Source organism: Emydura macquarii, unplaced genomic scaffold (assembly GCF_026122565.2).
Source record: "Emydura macquarii macquarii isolate MOO-44397 ecotype Brisbane River unplaced genomic scaffold, CSIRO-AGI_Emac_v2 contig_2207, whole genome shotgun sequence".
Taxonomy (NCBI): Eukaryota; Metazoa; Chordata; order Testudines; family Chelidae; genus Emydura; species Emydura macquarii.
Window position 1 is genome coordinate 2561910 of NW_027132344.1, and position 19369 is coordinate 2581278.

Consider the following 19369-nt stretch of genomic DNA (forward strand, 5'->3'; position numbering starts at 1 on the left):
GGGTTTGTTAACCAAGGGCTCGAGTATCTACCTTCATTTGTAACCTGAGTGTAGACGTTCCTAGGTTTGGAGTTGTTGAACCCTGGGACACAACCTGGGGCTCCAGTATCTACACTGTATTATGCGTGCCAGAGACCCAGGACCCATATCCCAGACTTCCCAATGCCAACCCTACCCTTGGTTCATTGGGGAGAGGGGAGCAGAAACTGACTGTCCACCAAATATGATTGTCCAGAGGACAAAGAAAGTCAGCCTGTGGAATAGTGGAATACTTTTGGCAGACTCCTACAGCATAAGTCCAGAAGGATTGTGTTTACACCGCAAAGCAATAGGGGTTGAACCCTGGCTCCCGGCTTGAATCAGGCTTGGACCTTCCATACCATGGGGTCCTGGGACCCTGAGTCAGAGTCCTGGGTTAGTGCAATTTGTGTGTAGACGGAAGGGGTGGTTAGACTTCAGCCTGAGTTCAAACCCTGGGGTTACACTGCAGTGTAGACATACCCTAGTTGTAGAGTAGTCTCATTTTTACATCTGCAAAGCACCACGCACACCCGTAGTAATACAGAATAATAAGCTACAGTAATAATGAGAAGTTTACAAACCTAAAGGTATAAACAGGTACAATACAATTCAAACATGTTTGCATCTTAGGACACATAGGCCCTGCTCCAGCATCCACCGAAGAAGCTCATTGTCTTGATTAAAGGAGGAGATTGAAGGCATTTGTTACCTGGGAAGCTGTTCCATGTGCCGAGGATAGCAAGGAGAACGAAAGAGCAAAGACAAATGGAGAAGTCTTAAAAAAGGTTTCAGGAGAATGCAGGAACAGGATGAAATTTATGAAGAAATAAGGTATGTGGTGCCCATTATGTGTTCTCAGCAAGTGTTACTTTATTGACTGTTGATGAAGAAATTCTGGGGGCATAACATCTCCGCTGGCCACCTTCTCTTTCTTTATTCCGGTTTAGCCCTCCTTTACTTCATCTGTGCTGATGGGAGTGGTGTCTTGTGGAGGAATTGAGGTCACTGTCCAGTTTAGTTGATGATGGATCGCTTGCTTGATGTTTTTGTTGAGTGGTACTTTAGCGCTCTCCATCAGTTTGGAGGTTATGAAGGTGACTGGACTTTTGAGATCCAGTATTCCGTCAGATTAGCGGGTCCAAGACGTTGTAGTAGGACCCAAGAATGGCAACTAGAAGTTGTGAAGTCCAGACTTTCAACACACTCAATCCACCACTGGCATCTGGTTGAGTCTAGATACTAGAGAATCTAGCAGGGCCTTAGCTGCCTGTGAGCTGCCTGACTGGTTGTGTTGCCGGAGCAAGTCCTGGGATTCTTTTGTCCAACTGGGAGTGTGTTCTTCCTGGAAGCCTCAGGGAATGCTCTTCTTGGCAGTGGCAATAAGGAGGCCAATGGACCAGTGGTAATGTTCTGGTGTCGCAGATATTCAGATCACCACTTTTTGACAGCTTCCTTATAGCAGTCCCAGTCAGCTTTGGCTAGGTTTCATCAAGGGATTCATTTCAACAGAATCAAATGGATTTCAGTGCTGATGTGAGTGATGATGGGCTTAGATTGGCAGTTGGAGAAATCAGGAAATATTTTTCAGGATGCATGAAGCATATTCCTGCTTTCATCTTTGGAAATGATGGTGGGGTCCGGGCTGTAGTCACGTTGCCAGCGAGCGGAGTAGAAAGTTGCTCATTGATTGGGATCAAAGACCAGTTGCAGATCTTCCGCAGACATCCAGTTCATAAGATCTTCACTGTCAGCTTCATTTGCTTCATAGCCCCACATAGTGTGGTGGCTGTTAAAGTCACCAGTGCATAGGACTTGAATTGGTGCACTTGGGAGTACTGGCTTCAGCCATTATGAACTCCCATGTGAATGTCTGGAGACATATCCCATGATTCTTTATGCTGAGATGCTCTAGAATTTTTTCCCAGACAATTGTGTCAGTTGTGGGAGAACCTGTCTGTCCTTCAGGGGGAACTGTGCGAAAGCAATGGAGGACTATCAGCACTTGAATGATTTAGCCTGAGTCCTTACTGCAAAGTGAGGGAGTTCCAGCCCAGAGTTAAAGTGGAATCTGGCCTCTAATCTATACGCCAGTCAAGGAAGCTAGCCAGGGCTTAAAACATCTCCAAACCCAGGTCGTAGGTTTTTGTATGTGTGTGGTGAGAGTGGGAAGGTTAGGCTAAATCCCAGGTCAAGTTCCAAGTTAACTGGGCAGTGAAGACATATCCTCCAGACTCTTGTCTTCTTTATGGCTTTTTGCATCTCCTCCCCTCCTCCGGTAACCCATACACACATACCTTTTTTTTTTCTTTAGTATGGAAACCATGGTTATACAGTTATGATTTAATTTAGGAGTGAGTCACATCAATTTGAGAAGTGAGCTCTGTCTGTACTATGACTTTACAGATCATAATGTGTAGCTCCCTGGAGAATACCCTGCTTGGGTTTTGTTTGTTTATTTATTTATAGTGCCTAGAATTTCAGCTTCGCAGGCACATACAAGAGGCAGAAACGCAGAACAAAATCAAAATCAAATGAGCACTGAAAACTGTTAATGCAAATATAAGCGAGGTACCGGAATCCACCGAAAGCCTTACAACTCATTGTTATTCATTAAACAGATTCAAAGAGTGAAGTGAAATGCAGCAAACTGTCTGCCTCAATATGTTCATTTGTAAAGGGAAAATGATATTTGCGTAGGAGGAAACTGTGTAGGGCGGGTTCCATCTTCATATTTTTGGGGTCAAATTTCAAAAATCCACTTTTCATTTTATGTGCACAGACAAGCACGTCAATTTCTCGACCTCTAATTTCTGCACACAGTGGTAATAGAATTTATGCTCACAAAACCCACTTGTCCACCCCTTTGTGCATGTAAATTCTATCACCTGCAGACACAGAAATCAGCAGTCAAAAAGTGTATGTGCAGGTGTTTGTGTACACAAAGAAGCAGGTGCACAAATGCCAGCCAGATAGAGCCCCATCCCCCTTTGAAAACCTGGCCCTATTTTACTAACATTAACACACTGGATTCAATCCTGCTCCCACTAAACTCAATGGGAGCACATTTGAAATATCTGTATTTCCTGCCTGATTGTGAGACCAAACTAAAGATGCCTAAAGAAAATTTTCCTTTTCAGTCATTATGCATGGTCTTTCCATTCTAGTATTTGAATGGGTTATTCCATTAGAATTATGTGGACACACCAGATTAATTCTTTGCTATTATTTATTTATTGTAGAACCTAGGAGCCCCATCTGAGACTGGGGCCCCATTGTGCTAGGTGTTGGGCAAACACATAGTAAGAGACCGAAAAGATCTTACAGTCTAAATAGACAAAATCAACAAAAGGTGGGAAAAAGAAAAGTTTATTATCTCTCTTCAATATGTGGGGAAACTGGGGCACAGGGAAATCAACTGATCTGCCTAAGGCCATCTGGATAGCTGGTGGCAAAGCTAGGAATGAACTCAGATCAACGTGTTAACCAAAGGACCATCTTTTCCCTCTCTTACCCTCCCTTCACCCACCAAGCCTTGTATTTACCTCACACTAAGTTACCACAACCATTCAAATCTAACCTGTCTTCAGTGTCATTTAGGGATCGACGGTGTGCTTGAGCCTGTCATTTTCCTCCTTGTTTGTATGTGTATCATGCTTCCACACCATCTGGGTATGAAATAATTCATGTCTAGTTACTCTGTGTCGTGCTAAAGTAAAGGGTTCTCCAACATTTCTGTTATTTAGTTCATGAAATAAATATGGTATGTAACACAGTTAGTCCTGCAGGGATCCCAGGGCCTGAAGAAAACCCTGTGTTTCTTATAAGCTTGCCTGTTTAGTGTTCATTCTTTTAGTTAGTCATCCAAGCTTAACTTATAGCTTTGTTCTGCTCTTTGTTTTTTGTTTTTTTTTGTTATTTCCATTATAACAAATGAGTTTAATAGGAATAATACTTTATGCTTGCATAGCACCTTTATTCCAATCATTTTCCTGTACAAATATTAACTGAGCCATCCAGAACCTCTTTAATGAAGTAGGTAAGCATCAGCCCCATTTTACAGGTAGAGAAACTAAGGAGTATTGGTTGCACTTTGGAGCTTTTATAATATATATGTGTATAGCACCTAGCACAATGGGGCCTCTAGGCAGTACCACAATATACCTAAATGTTAATAATAAGTAGCTTGCCCAAGCTTTCACGGTAGATCAGTAACTGAACCAGGACTAGATTCCCAATACCCATTAGACGCTATTAACTCCATAGTTTCAGGATTTTGACTTGACAATAAAAGTTGTTCTGAGATGAAACATAATGCCAAGATTCAGCCAAGAAGTGTATTATTTTTAACTTTGGGGTGGGGGGAGTGGAGAATGCAGTAGAAATGGATTATCTATGCCCTATTGTATTATTAATCGGTGCACAGCACCACAGAACTTTGGCAAGAGAATTCCTATTAAATATTCTTTCCCTACTGTTTTAAATTGATGTTATTAATTCAAAAACAAAAACTGTTTGTGAAGAAAAAGTTAAGATTGCTAAAGGCAATTCAACCAAGGTCAACCTTTCTTTAGTGACAATAGGTTTTCCAAAATAAAATTTTTCAGAAAAAAAGAGAAGTGGTTGGTGGCAGATTTCCTTCTATGAAAACTATCTAGCTGGTTTTCTAAAGTAATATATAAAATGTACAAAACAACACAGAAATAATAAGACACAACAGGTGGTACTGTCTTCAAAATGCTAGACATACATTCTGGGACTGCAAGGCCCTAATTCAGCAAATTGCTTCTGCCTGTGCCTAATCTGAAGGATTAAATCCTGACCCTATTGAAGTCAATGGGAGTTTTGCCATTGACTTCAAAGGAGACAGGATTTCACCCTCTGTGTGTGCTCAGAGTCAGATCTGCTCCCTTTGCTGACAATTTAAGCTTTTACTCTAGTTCCCCCAGCAGCAGGATTCTTCTGGTCTCTCACAGTAACCTCCAATGAAAGAACTGACTGCTATCTTGCTTTGCCATTTGTAGTTAATAGAATATAGTAATACTTCATATTTATTGGTGTTGGATAGCACACGGGGTGGTAGGTAAGTATTAATTGTTCTCATTTACAGATGGGGAAACTGAGACACAGAGATGAAGTCCCAAACCACAGAAGAAGTCAGTGGCAAAGTCAGGACTGGAATTCTCTATTTCCTGGTTCACAATCCTCTGCTCACTTCACTAGACCTGGGTGTGTCACATGTGATAGTTGAAGTGGTAGGTTCAGTTTTGTCAAGATGATAGCATCAAGCAGCAGTAAAACACTATTATCTTGGCTGGATCTTTGGGGAGATCAGGACTGACCTCTAGCATGAATTCTCTCTAGTCCAAAGAAGAAGATTGTCAAGCCTGAAGAAGAAACTATTCTTTCTTCTCATCTATAAATGTAGCAATGAAAGCTCTTACAGGTTCTTTGGAAGACAATTTGAGTCCTAGGACCAGATGTGCCCATTCTGTTATTTATAGTGTCCATACAAAGTAAGACATAGGATAGTAAGGACTTGAACCCATAATATCAAAGGTGTTCAGGCATCTAACTCCCATTGATTTAAATGGGAGTTAAGTGCCTAAATACCTTTGAGGACCAGAGCCTTAGACTGTAACAGCTTAGAGGGATTCTCTCTAGTGTAGATGTAAGCCATAGACTTTAGGAAGGAGACGAGATCATATTCTATATGATGTCTGTTTTGTCAGAGGTCCTTTTGAGAGTGATTTTTTTTTTGATAATTGATTAATTTCCTGAGAGTGCTTGCACTTATTGTGACGTATAAATAAGTGATAGTTATAATAAATAAAATGGTAAAAATAAACAGTTGACACAAAAAGTGGGGGAATGGTAAATAATGAAGAGGACAGGTCACTGACTCAGAGCAATCTGGATCAGTTCGTAAACTGGGCAAAAGCAAACAATGTGCATTTTAATATGGATCAACGTAAAGGTATACATAGAGGAACAAAGAAAGCAGGCCATACTTTGAGGATAGTGGAGTCTATCCCAGGAAACAATGAGTCTGAAAAAAATGTCGAAGGTCGTGTTGGATAGTCAGCTGAACATGAGCTCCCAATGTGATCCTATGACCAAAAAAGCTAATGCTATCCTGGGATATATAAACAGGCTAATCTCATGTGGCTATAGAGAGAATATTTTACCTCTGTATTTGGTTCTGGTGTGACCACTGCTGGAACATTGAGTCAAGTTCCTGTGCCCACAATTCAAGAAGGATGTTGATACACTGGTAAGGGTTCAGAGAAGAGCCACAAAAATGTTTAGAGGATGAAAAAGGGGTGATTTAGTTACAGTTTATAAATATCTACAAATAAGAGCTTTTCAATCTAACAGAGAAAGATATAACACAATCCAATGGCTGAAAGTTGAAGATAGACAAATTCAGAGTGGACATAAGGTATAAATTTTTAATGGTGAGAGTAAGTACCCATTGGAACAATTTACCAAAATTTGTGGTAGAGTCTCCATCTCTGACAATTTTTAAATTAAGATTGGATGTTTTTCTAAAATATATACTCTAGGAATTGTTTTGGGGAAGTTCTATGGCCTTCTTGGTTTGGAATCTGTGGATCTAAATAATGAATAGTCTTTATTTTGATAGACATTCCTTCCCTTTGTTTCTTAGAGAGCACAAGCTGCTACAAGCACAAAATAGCCATGTTGCTATCATTAATTGATTTCTAGTTTTCTAACATCAGACTGAAACCTTTCAATCTTACAGAAGATAAAAAGATGATTCCCTATATCATGGCCTTCCCATCAGCATTTTGCTGGGTCATTTCTGTCTATTTTGTTTTGATGAGTAAAAATAGCTGTTCCCAATGTTTCATTGTATTCTCTCCATGAACAGCAACTTGTACAGCTGGTAGTTAGGGGAATAGGTTCTAAAGTTTAGGGTCCTTCCAGGAAAATATTCTATGACTAGCCCCCTTTCTTTTAAATCCAGGGCACTCCAGCACAAGCACTTACGTTGACTGCAACTGTGTCAGTATGACATGAGGAAAGAGGCAATATCTGAAGTAGGCTGTTAAGCCATTATGGCTTTATGAATCAATACCAACTTCTCAGTACCACACAGAAACCAAATCAGAGCATGGACTAAAAGAAATAGAGCAATTTTCTGACTGTATTAGATTAACAGCTGAATTATTTGAAAAGAGATGGACTAAGTGGGATGAGAGGATTTTTTTAAAATGATATAACTTGTATAATACAATAAATAGTTACTGTAACTCAACTGCTGAAACCCTATCATATTTCCCTCTTACATTAGGGCAAGTCAAAATTAAGCTGACCTAAGTAACATCGACATACAACCACTGCAGTAATTAAATCACTTTTGCATGGTCACACTACGCTCCTTGTGTCGCTGGCGCGCGTCCTCGTCAGGAGCGCTTACACCAATTTAACTATCAGTGTGGGGGCATTGTGAACTGGCTTCTGAAAAGCAGCAACAGTCCATGTAAGCAATGCAGTGTCTACACTGACTCCATGTCGACCTAACTACATTGACCTAAGCGCTACACCTCTCACAGAGGTGGGGTTATTAAGTTGGTGTAGTGGGCAAGTTACATTGGTGGGAGTCTCATGTTAGAGTAGACGCTGACGGAGTTAGGTTGATGTAAACTGCCTTAGCATAGGTAAAGTAATAGATATATATATAAGAAAATAGCTTGTCCTCTCATAACTCCTGTGCTTGGCCCCTAGCCTGATTTTCAGAAGGGCGAGGTTTCTACAAATCCCACTGAAGTCAATGGGAGCTGCAGGTGCTCAGAATATCTGAAAATCAGGCCAATTTTATTTACATGCTTATATATGGGTTTAGGAGAGTAACTTTAGTCAGACAGGTTTAAATACTTGCACAATTTTCCACCCTTTTGATGTAATGGATTTGTGATGTAGATTTGGAAGCATAGATCTAGATCTTCAATTTGAAACATTAGAAGAGAGAAAACTCAGGATTATGTTCCATCAACCCCACGTTTCAGGCAGAATGCTTTTAAGAGGTTCTAAACAGACCAAGACCATAAGAATCTATTCACTCTGACAAAAATGTAAACACCCATAAGTAGACATCATAACATCACACATTGCGAAAGAAGTGAAGGATGCAATAGACAAAGATTAAAGATGGGAAATGTGCAGGTGAAGACCAAATTGCCAAAGAAATTTTGGGTTAGGTGTTATAACTACATCGCTCCGGAGTGTGAATTTTTCACACCCCTAAGTGACGTAATTATACCAATATGAGTCTGTAGTGTAGACCTGACTGAGTCTCCCTAGGTTATATGTCCCACCATCAACATCTCTGTCTCTCTTCCTGCCTGGCCAATTTCCACTCTCTCCACTTCCCCCCTCCCTTCAGACTCAAGAAAAAAGTATCTTCTCCCAGCTCAAGCAAACCCATGGTCCTATAGTGCTGTACCCTGAATAGATGGTCGCTGAGTACTAATGACCCACCATTGTCTCTGATCTGGGAGGTACATGCTTAACAGCTTGTCGGCAGTGGTGGATACACATAGACAGAGGGCCATTCAAAATACAGATGTTTCCATAGAAACAACTTCATAATATCAACCAGTATTCACAAGTCGTATGTACATAGGGTCCCCAGATCACACCAATGTGTGGCTCTACATCTCTGTGCTATGCCAATTGATACCAAAACCATGGCTATTTCATTGGAAGAGATAACTTTGATCAGTCAAAGGGAGATCATAGTGCACAGAGATAGATGGACGAGTAATGAGTTTATCACAATCCAGATAAGATGGAGACTTCAGTCACCTAAGAAGGGCTCATGTACTGAAGAGCAAATAGGCATTGATTCAAAAGAAAAATCCTGCTAATATACTCTTTGTATATAGCCTTCAAGCTAGAGACAATACACTAAAAATATATCTGCTGATGAAGTCCACAGCACTATCCCCTGAGAGGGCCATAAGGACAGGAACTAAATAATAATGCAGAATCAGAAAGAAATGGTTGCAGCACTGGAAAAATGCCAGGATCTTTTGTTCGTATTTTCAGCTTTCCTGACCCCATCAAGATGAGATCTCTGTTCTATTGCTAAGGCGCCAAGTGCAGCTGCGTGCTCTCTACAATAAAACATTATTATGCCAGACAGGGGAACAAATCGTATTTTAAAATAAAAATGTATTGGAAAAACAGTCAACAGCTATTAAACAAAAACATTTTGAATTTTTTAAATAATTTGTTAGAAATCGTGTTTTCCAGGTTAAGACAAAGATTAAGTTTTATTCTGGATAACAATAACTAATGAGTTCCTCATTAGATAATTATGTTTGTATTTGTATGTGTGGGCGGGATTGCGATGTCCAAACTGAATGCATGGAATCCATATGCTGCTAGAGAGCTTGATTCATGCATGACTCAAACTGTTTTCTGAGTAATCCAGCCAGAGTCCATTATGGGAAAGGAAATTGTGGCAATTCAGAGCCCTTTGCACATAGTGTATGATCGTTCACAAGAGCTGTGTGCCTAGATGTTTCTAAAGAGTAGTAAAAGAGGCAGTATTGGTGAAGTCAAGTGTCTCCAAGAAGAGTAAAGAAAGAAGTCTGGTTAAAAACTCTCATTATTTTAAAGTACAAAGGGCTCCGTGAGGGTGTGGGGTTGTCTGCAAGCGTATACAAGTAGGTCTCTCCCAATGGCAGAGGGCATAACCTCCTTTACAAGGGGCACCATAAGGCTGTAAATAGCAGGGGACAAAATACCTCTGTTCAGGATCTAAGGAAATTTAACCTGCAGCATCATGGGTGCATGAATCTGAACTAGTATCTGTTTAAGTGCAATAGCCTATATAAAAGCTCATAGGAAAAAACAAACTGGGCTTTTCACTTCTGCCACTTTCACTGCTGTCGTCTACAGCACAAGCTGACAGTTCATGTTGTGTTCAGTAAAGCATCTGTGCCTGGGGAGCAGTCCTGCTCCTGAGGTCAGCACTTTTCCCAGGGTATGAGCTGACAACCTGACCTTACTGACACTAGTTCTCAAGAGGATTTGCACAAAGTCACAGCTGAGGCTAAAACACTGCACCACCCAAAGTGAGCACAGCTGGAACTGAGAGGGCCCTAAACATAGTGGGCCTGCAGCTGCTCCCTCTGACATTAGTGGCAAAATTCCCAGTGACTTCAATTAAAGCAGGACCAGGTGCCTTCTCAGTAATTGAATTGCCAACCCCAAATGTTCAAAAATCATGGGTCAGGCTCACCAAAAATCATTAAATTGGCTTTAAAATCATGAGATTAAGTAAAAATAATAGTTTTGGTGGTTTTTTTATTTGCCTTCTGCTTTTTGAGCTTTTAGGGTGCACTGGAGTCACATTTTGAAGCTTTCTCCACAGCCACGAGGGCTAGAAACTTACTTTTTCTTTAAGAATGAAGGGTGAAATCATCACATATCTACTTGACTCCAGGAGCCAGGGCTTTAAGGAAAACAATAACTATCATGAGACTCATAACAAAATCATGAGAGTTGGCAACACAAGGTTGCAAGGTAACCAGTGCCTATCCTAGGAAGGGACATGCATTTAAAATATAATACAACAGATTAATCACTAAGAACTCCTGAGCAGTAAATATTTCACTGAAACTGGGTTACTCCTGGTGGATTAGACCCTTGATTTTCTTTATGCCAGCTGGCCCTCGTGGAGAGATACTGCTGCTTATAAGAGCTCAAAGAACACCCTAGCAAGTAACTGACTGGCAGGTTGGAAAACCGTTGTTTTAAAGTCTGGGTAGTTGATATTGGTTTATTGGGTTTGGGCTTTTTTCATTTTTTGTTGTTTTTTTGTGGGGCTTTTTAAACTCACTGAATCCTATTGGTTAGCTAAGCAGAACTAACAATGTTAATAAAAAACAGGCAACTATGATGGAGCTATAACATTGTTATTTTCTGTGGTTCAGAACAAGAGGCGAAGAGTAGTCTTGGCATAACACACTGACTTCAATGGTGTTACACAAAGGATAAATTTGGCCCAAGAGATTGTTTGTTTAGTCATTGTACAATGTGCTTTATAGCACAAAATTATATTTAAAAACACATACAAATGTATTTCCAGCAACATCAAAATTAGGCTAGTTTGTAGCTTCTGCTAAGAGTGTTATGTATCCTTTATATTGTTCTGATAGAAGTAGTCTTCAGAAAACAGTTTTATTTGGGCCAATAATTATTTTACATTAGAAGAACAAGGCTATGTTTGTTTTAAAAACCTGTCTTCCCATTATAGGAATTAATAAAAGCTAATTATGCTGATTTCAATATTTCCTACTTTTATTAGAAATCATCAAATCAGTAGTTTTATTTCTCAAGGGTTTTTTAGAATTTGTTTTCCAATAAATTATTTGTTACATATGAAATTGAGTGTCAGTTTGTATATGTTTTCTCCAGCTACTTGAAAGAAAGGGGAAAAAAATCCCCACTCCCACTCAAAAAGTGTTCTTCGTAGACAGCTCTCCATAGAGCAGCTGCATACCTCATTCTGCACACACTCAGTCACACTGAAGTCAGTGGAACTACTCACATGCTTAAAATTAATCAGGGTTTGTAACTGCCAATATTCCAAAATGCTTTGGTGATCACACTGCAAAGTTGAAGACTGCTGTCTTCTAGCTAGGATATAAATCACAAGGGCAATCCATCCTTCTGTTTCAAGGCATAAGATGATCATCAACTGTACTCAGTGTGAAATTTTTCATATGGGGTGTAATATTGCATAATTAGGCATATTGGACCTGATCTAATGCCTATTAAAGTCAGTGGGAGTCTTTCCATTTTCTTCAGTGGGCATTGAATTAAGGGGATGGGCTGCAAGGAAGGGATGACACTTCCCTTGAAAGCATCTGACACCAGCTGCTGTTAGAGACAGGATACCAGATGAGTCTAGATGAGTTGGAACATTCCTGTATGGCCAATTGCTAAATTCTTTAGCTAGACAATTTATGGAAATCTTTGAAAAACATTCTAATTGAAAGCAGCTCTGCTTCTACAGCATAGCATTCGTCCCCATTCTAAATGTATTTATTTATTTATTGAGGCATTTAGCAGAAAACAAGATCTTTGTTTTTAAAATTCCTCTGCTCTTGTTGCTTATTCCCCCCTGGAATTCATAATCCAGTGTTTGTGAGAGACTCTATGTTATAATTGACTGCTTTGGAGGCACTTATGGTATCAAAAAAGAGATGGTCATTAATAGAGAATGTATAGTTACATGATGGTGATTAATAAAATAAGCACCGCTCTGACAACCAGCCTTTATGAAGAGAATGTCCTTGAATGCTTCCAAACAGGAACATATCCACATGACAGAGGACCACCTCCAAACATGTTATGGCAAACAGTTTTCGTTAACAGGTGAATAGTACAAATTGGCAAAGCAAGAAAAAGTGGCGATCAATGAAATCAGAAAAAGTATTGTAAATATTAACAAAACTCCACAATGGGCTGAATCCACCTCAGGTAAGGTCAGCATTTATAGTGCTACAATAATTCCTTTATGTACTTAATCATTATGGCCCAAAATACACACATCTGTAAAAATACATTGGCAATGAGTATGATGTTCCCTGTGTTGTTTATTCCTAAGGCTTGTCCACCAACAGACTTATGTCGGTATAGTTACATTACTATGAGGTGTGGAAACCCCCCCCCCGCAGAGCGATGCAGTTATATTGACTGAATTCCTGGTGTAGATAGCACTGTGTTAGCAGATGGCTTCTCCTGTCAACATAGCTACTGCCTTTTGGGAAGGTAGAATACATACGCTGATGGGGGAAGCTCTTGCATCGGCCTAGGTAGCAGTGCTGTATGCGTACACAAGTAGAACCCTGCACGGATACAAAATATGTATCCACAACCAATCCACAATCTGCAAAAATGGTCCGCAGATATCTGGATCCACCGGTGCAGATATCTGCAGATATAAAATGAATAATTGTGGATTTGCAGGGCTCTATAGACAAGCCTTAAGAAAATGACATTGTTTCTGATATATGTTCACTGAGGATGCACAAGACTTTAATGGGATGATGTAGCCAAGGCCCATGAAACTCTTTGAAAAGTTAAGGTTCAGATACAAAAGGTTCTGTTTGTGGTACAAATGCCCATCAAACTCAATGGAAAGACTCCCATTAAGTGCAGTGGCCTTTTGAATCAAACCCCAAAGTCTGAGGTGCATACTGAAGTCAGTGGGAGTTGCCTAAAGTAAGGGTGATGATCTCAAGATATGGTCCACAGTATGGATGGACAAATATAAATAACTTGCCATTTTGTGATGACACCTGGATGAGTACAGTAGTAGATAGCAATTTATTCTACATATGGGATTAAATCTTGCCCTCTCATGTATGTAGGAAGCTTTCATTGAATTCATTGGGATTTCCACACAATTGAGTGAAAGCAGCATTTGGCTCATGCTTTGAGACTATTGTAATGTTAATAAAATTAGCAAGTGCTCAGTTCATTCATTGTAAGCTAAGTTCTCCATAAATTGTGGGTTTTCCCCCTTTTTACTACCTACCTTTTTGTTAGGTGAACTCCATTGCACGCTTGTTCGTGACTCCCACCCTCTGCCCTCATGGAATGGCATTATTAAGGATGTACAAACAGGTTCAGTTAAAATACAAAGTGCCCTGTACTTTTGGCCAGAACTCCAACCAAACCATGTCTGAAGCAGTTTTCTGATTCTGAGCAGAACTGGATGTTTGAATCCCACCAAAAATCATTCTTGTGAAACTTCTGATCTGATTGGAAAGTCAGAATATTGGAAATGTGTGAAAAGTCTGACCTTGTGAGCAGCTCAGTTTTGCAGACCAGAGAGATTGGGATTGTTTGGATAAGTTTTTGGGGATCCAAAATAAAATGAATCAGATGTACTTTTTCATACTTACCCATATGTTGGCATTATACAGATTTACAGCCAACTTTTCAGAACTAAAGCTGAAATTCAGTTGAAATTTTCTAATATGATGCTCTAAATTTTCTTCCTCTAGCAGATGCTGAGCTCCTTCTCCTATCCAAGACTAAATTATATAATTTCTTTAAACAGGGGGATAATCTCTAGGTTAACATTGATTCATAATTCTGCTAAATGTTTACTGAGCAGCACAAAAGTAGCCATGCATCACTAATCTCTTTCTTCACATCTGGTTGAATTTAAGATTGATTTTCAAACACTTATATTGTACCAGTAAGGCATGAATGACCATATGTTGGATTTCCTCTGTGAAAAGGTATCTGATTCTGCATCATGTTGTTCCTTTAGATTTGATATAACTCGCCTGTGGCATGTTTCTGTGTAATAAAGTTTGCTGAACACTGGAGGTGAGGGGGGACACGGAGACCTTTACTCTTATTTATGATATGCCAATGACTTTCTTGCTAGAGGAGATCAGCCACTCTGCCTCTTCTAAGCTGTACAAATCGAAATTACGTCCATTGTTATGTTAGCTCACTCTATTTTCCCAAGCACATAAACAGACTTTATTTCAATTTGTACAGGGCAAGGAAGTCAGATTGCTTGATATCCTCTGGCAAGAAAATCTTTGGCATATCATAAATAACCCCCACTTGTGTTCAGCAGACTATATTACATAGGGAAATGTGGCAGTGGGTGTGTAGCTCCAATTAAGCTGTTTTCCATTTTTTTAAAAAGGCTGTAATTACTTATTTCATTTAATTATTCCTCTTATTTATTTCTTTTGATTTGTAATACACATTAACACACATCCATCTCAAGCTCTGAGCACCTTACCATTACTTAAAATTACAGAATTTACACAATCTACATCTCAGTCAACTTTTTTTTTATATTAAGGTAAACAGCAAAACCAAGAAAGAATTAATATAAAGGCTCCAGTGCATATACAACCATAGAAGCATAGCAATGGAAGAAACCTTGAGAGGTCATTTAGTCCAGTCTCCTGCACTTATGGCAGGACCAAGTATCTAGCCCATCCCTGACAGATGTTTGTCTAACCTGCTCTTAAAAATCTCCAGTGATGGAGATTCCACAAACTCCCTAGACAATTTATTGCACTGCTTAACTACCCTGACAGTTAGGAAGTTTTTCCTAATGTCCACCCTAAACCGTCCTTGCTGCAATTTAAGCCCATTGCTTCTTATCCTATCCTCAGAGGTTAAAGAGAACTATTTTTCTTCCTCCTCCTTGTAACAACATTTTATGTACTTGAAAACTGTTATCATGTCCCCCCTCAGTCTTCTCTTCTCCAGACTAAACAAACCCAAATGTTTCAATCTTCCCTCATACGTCCTGTTTTCTAGAACTTTAATCATTTTTGTTGCTTTCCTCTGGACTTTCTGCAATTTCTCCACATCTTTCCTGAAATGTGGCACCCAGAACTGGACACTATACTCCAACTGAGGCCTAATCAGCGTGGGGTAGAGTGCGAGAATTACTTCTTGTGTCTTGCTTATAACACTCCTGCTAATACATCCCAGAATGATGTTTGCTTTTTTTTTTTTTTTTTTTGCAATAGTGTTACACTGTTGACTCATATTTAGCTTGTGCTCTACTATCACCCCCAGATCCCTTTCTGCATTACTCCTTCCTAGGCAGTTATTTCCTGTTTTGTAAGTGAGTAACTGATTGTTCCTTCCTAAGTCGAGTACTTTGCATTTGTCCTTATTGAACTTCATCTTATATATTGCAGACCATTTCTCCAGTTTGTCCAGATCATTTTGAATTTGAATCCTATCCTTCAAAGCACTTGCAACCCCTCCAAGTTTGATATTGTCTGCAAACTTTATAAGTTAAGATAAACTTTATATGTTAAAATAAGCCATTATTTAAATCATTGATAAAGATATTGAACAGAACTGGACCCAGAACTGATCCCTGCAGGACCCCACTCGATATGCCTTTCCAGCTTGACTGTGAACAACTAATAACTACTCTCTGGGAATGGTTTTGCACCCACCTTATAGTAGCTCTAGGTTGTATTTCCTTAGTTTGTTTATGAGAAGGTCATGCAAGACAGTACCAAAAGCCTTACTAAAGTCAAGCTATATCACATCTACTGCTTCCCCCCATATCCACAAGGCTTGTTACCCTGTCAAAGAAAGCTATTAGGTTAGTTTGACATGATTTTTTCTTGACAAATCCAAAATGCTGACTGTTACTAATCACCTCATTATCTTCTAGATGTTTGCAAATTGATTGCTTGATTATTTGTTCCATTATCTTTCCACAGACATTATCATTATATGTCTCATTCTGTAACAACAGCCACCTTGAATTGCCTCACAGCACTGCCTCCAAAGGAGATAGTCCTCACTTTTAAAGGTGCAGTACACAGAAACAGTCATAACAGTTACATAGTTACATACACCGCAGAAGTCAAGGGCGTCCACACCAGAGCAGACTTTGTCCCTTTATTTTCTGGGATTTAATTTCTTGCATACTTCAAACCATGTTAGGGAAACCAACAATATTTTAAAGGTTTAAATAACTGCATCTTGTATCTGTTCAACCGTCCATCTCAGCCAATGCAACCGTCATTTTGCTATCAAGGTGCCAAGAATGGTCTGTATTATTTCATGCCTGATATAGATGAACCTGAAAATCTGTTATTTCAAAATGATTACTTTGTTATTGCTTTTGGAGTCATGTACACCCCCCCCCCTTTTTTTTTTTTTTTTTTTTTTTTTTTGAGTAAAGGAATTTGGCTTGTCTGTCCAGCATGCCATCCTCAGTGCATGCTGGATGTTTATATCTCCAGATGTCTGTAGGCAGGAAGTTCAAAGTACAGGTGCAACTTGTGTGTATAGCCTTTGAATTTGTTGAGTGGGTGTAATGACATGGGAAAGGGATAGAAGGGTCACTTGGAAATAGTCTTTCACTCAGTTCCTTTATATTGTACGTTAGATTTTAAATGAAAAGATACAATAACAACCAGCAGAGGAAAAGCAGGGTCTTTTTTCCCAAACTACATTCAAAGAACTTATTAAAACAAGACTGTGTCTTTCTGGCTTAGAATTACGCTGTTCGCTTTAAACTTGTTCAGTGAAAAGGAGCATAACTGTAGCTATTTTGCCACTCTTTTTGCAATCTAAGAAGGAACTAATCTTCTTCCCTAGCACTTGTACCTGACCTGTAGATCTCAAACTGTACATGGGCCTCTCTTCCAGCATTTGAATAAGTCAAGAAACACTCAGTTCAAAACCACAGAGAGAGAGAGAGATTGGAACATAGGCAAATAGATTATATCTGTTGTTTTTTTTCCAATATTGGCAACCAAGGGGCCAAGCCAAACCCCATTGCAGTCAATCAGATTCTTTCTGTTGACTTCTGCTGGCTTTGAATCAGACTTGAGAGCTGTGTGGAACTTGGTGGCTTAAATTAATGTGAGCTTAACAAATCACAACACATCAGTCCTTCCAAGATCTTCAGAGACACTGGATGACTACTCCCCCTTCTTAAATCTTTGGAGGGCAGCCTAGTAGGCCTGCTTCCACCAATCCTTTTTAGGGGTTCTTCATCAAAGGTGCAGGCTCACCTCCTGCGTTCACTGCTGTTGGCCACCTGAACAAATCTGGAACCTGAGCTACACTCTTGAATCCTATGAGCTGGTAGTCAAAGAAATCCTGGGATCTCTTATGGAGGAGAGAAGTTGTGTGGAAAAAGAAAGAGGGTCACAGTGGCCCTGTAGGGAAAAAGGAGGGATTGAGAGAAGGGCAAGACTGGGCCTGGAGAGGGGTTTTGAAACATGGCTAGAAATTCAGCCCAGGTTCCCAGACCTCAGCAAACCTTTTTGGCAAACTGCAGGGAGTTTTGTGTTCACAGTGGGGATTCCTACAGAGCAGCTGGAAGGTGTAATTCGTAGTGCAGATAGACATACACGCACTAGCTCTGTTCATACTCATAACTAAAATAGCAGTGTGGCCATTGTGGCACAGGTGGTGTGTCAGGCTAACCGCCTAAGTATGTGCCATAGGGATTGGGCAGGACTATGCTTGGGCAGCTAGCCCATGCCACAGCACCCCTATGACTATTTTTAGCATGTTAGCTTGAGCAGAGATAGTACATGTATGTCTACCTGCCCTAGGAATCACACCTGCCAGTTGCTATGTAGACCTACCAAAGAAATCTGAAACCAGGCAATCCCCAGGGCTTTAATTTTCTTTATTTTGTTTATCTCTAGTAGCCAAAAAAAGATTTCTGCTCTGATGTTTTAGTGTATCGAAGAAGATACTCTCTTTGTCATATAGTTATATTTATTAAGAGTTACTGTTTTAGTATTCTAGTCAGTGTAATATTTCATTTATATTTAATATAAATTCATTAAATATTATTTTTAATATTCATTTCCTTTTTGACTGAATCTTTGCTGATATGGGTGGAGATCACCTGGTCATGTGCCTAAACAACAAAAGTAAAAGAAACAGTTAAAGGCAAAAAGGCATCCTTTAAAAAGTGGAAGTTAAATCCTATTGAGGAAGGAACATAAACTCTGGCAAGTGAAGTGTAAAAATATAATTAGGAAGGCCAAAAAAGAATTTGAAGAACAGCTAGCCAAAGACTCAAAAAGTAACAGCAAAAAAACTTTTAAGTACATCAGGAGCAGAAAGGCAGCTAAACAACTAGTGGGGCCATTGGACAATCTAGATGCTAAAGGAGTACTCAAGGAATATATGGCTATTTCGCAGAAACTAAATGAATTATTTGCTTTGGTCTTTACGGCTGAGGAGGCCCCCAACTTCACAAAGGGCCAGCTATAGAGATAGGTGATTTGTCTGTTAAAATATCAAAGGTGATACCTCAGATTAAAAGGGGAATTCACACTCTAAAGCTGTCAGTCTAGACAAATTCCAGCACCTTTCTTTGGAAAAAATAAACTATACTTCATAGCTCAGTTACAGTCAGTTCTATAGACTCTGTAGTTTACAGAATTGGTCAAATCTATCTGTCTTGACACATGCAAATCTCTTATTAAAGTCAAGTGGAGTTTAACTTCAGTAGGTATTGAATAAAGACTGCACAGGACAGGGCCTCAGTCAGATATTTAATTAGTTATCCTATGGATATTACTGTATTCTTCTTTTGTGAAGTTATCTAAATTTAATCGAAACAAGTTACTAACAGAAGTTAAAATATTAATTGTGTTAAATCTGGTTCAGCAAACTATAGGCCTTGATCCTGCAACCTTATCTTTATCATGGAAGCAAAGTTAAGCATATGCATAAGTGCTTGTTGCACTGGGGCCTTACATTGTAGCTACTCTCCTCTGGACTTGACTAGTACTGAGTAAATATGAAATCTGTATATTTT

The 19369-nt window shown here is 39.5% G+C and overlaps 1 long non-coding RNA gene across 2 annotated transcripts in view; it reads left to right on the forward strand.

Moving 5' to 3' along the window:
• The first annotated feature begins 738 nt into the window (after nt 1-738).
• LOC137160952 (uncharacterized) overlaps nt 739-19369 on the forward strand; it is a 39270-nt gene continuing 20639 nt past the window's right edge. Inside the window, exons 1-3 of one of the 2 annotated variants that reach the window (XR_010922013.1) lie at nt 761-852; nt 5129-5273; nt 7010-7240. This is a non-coding gene — a long non-coding RNA (uncharacterized lncRNA). Of the gene's footprint in view, nt 853-5128; nt 5274-7009; nt 7241-19369 lie in introns of those variants that run through there. The other variant, XR_010922012.1, reaches the window with a different exon arrangement.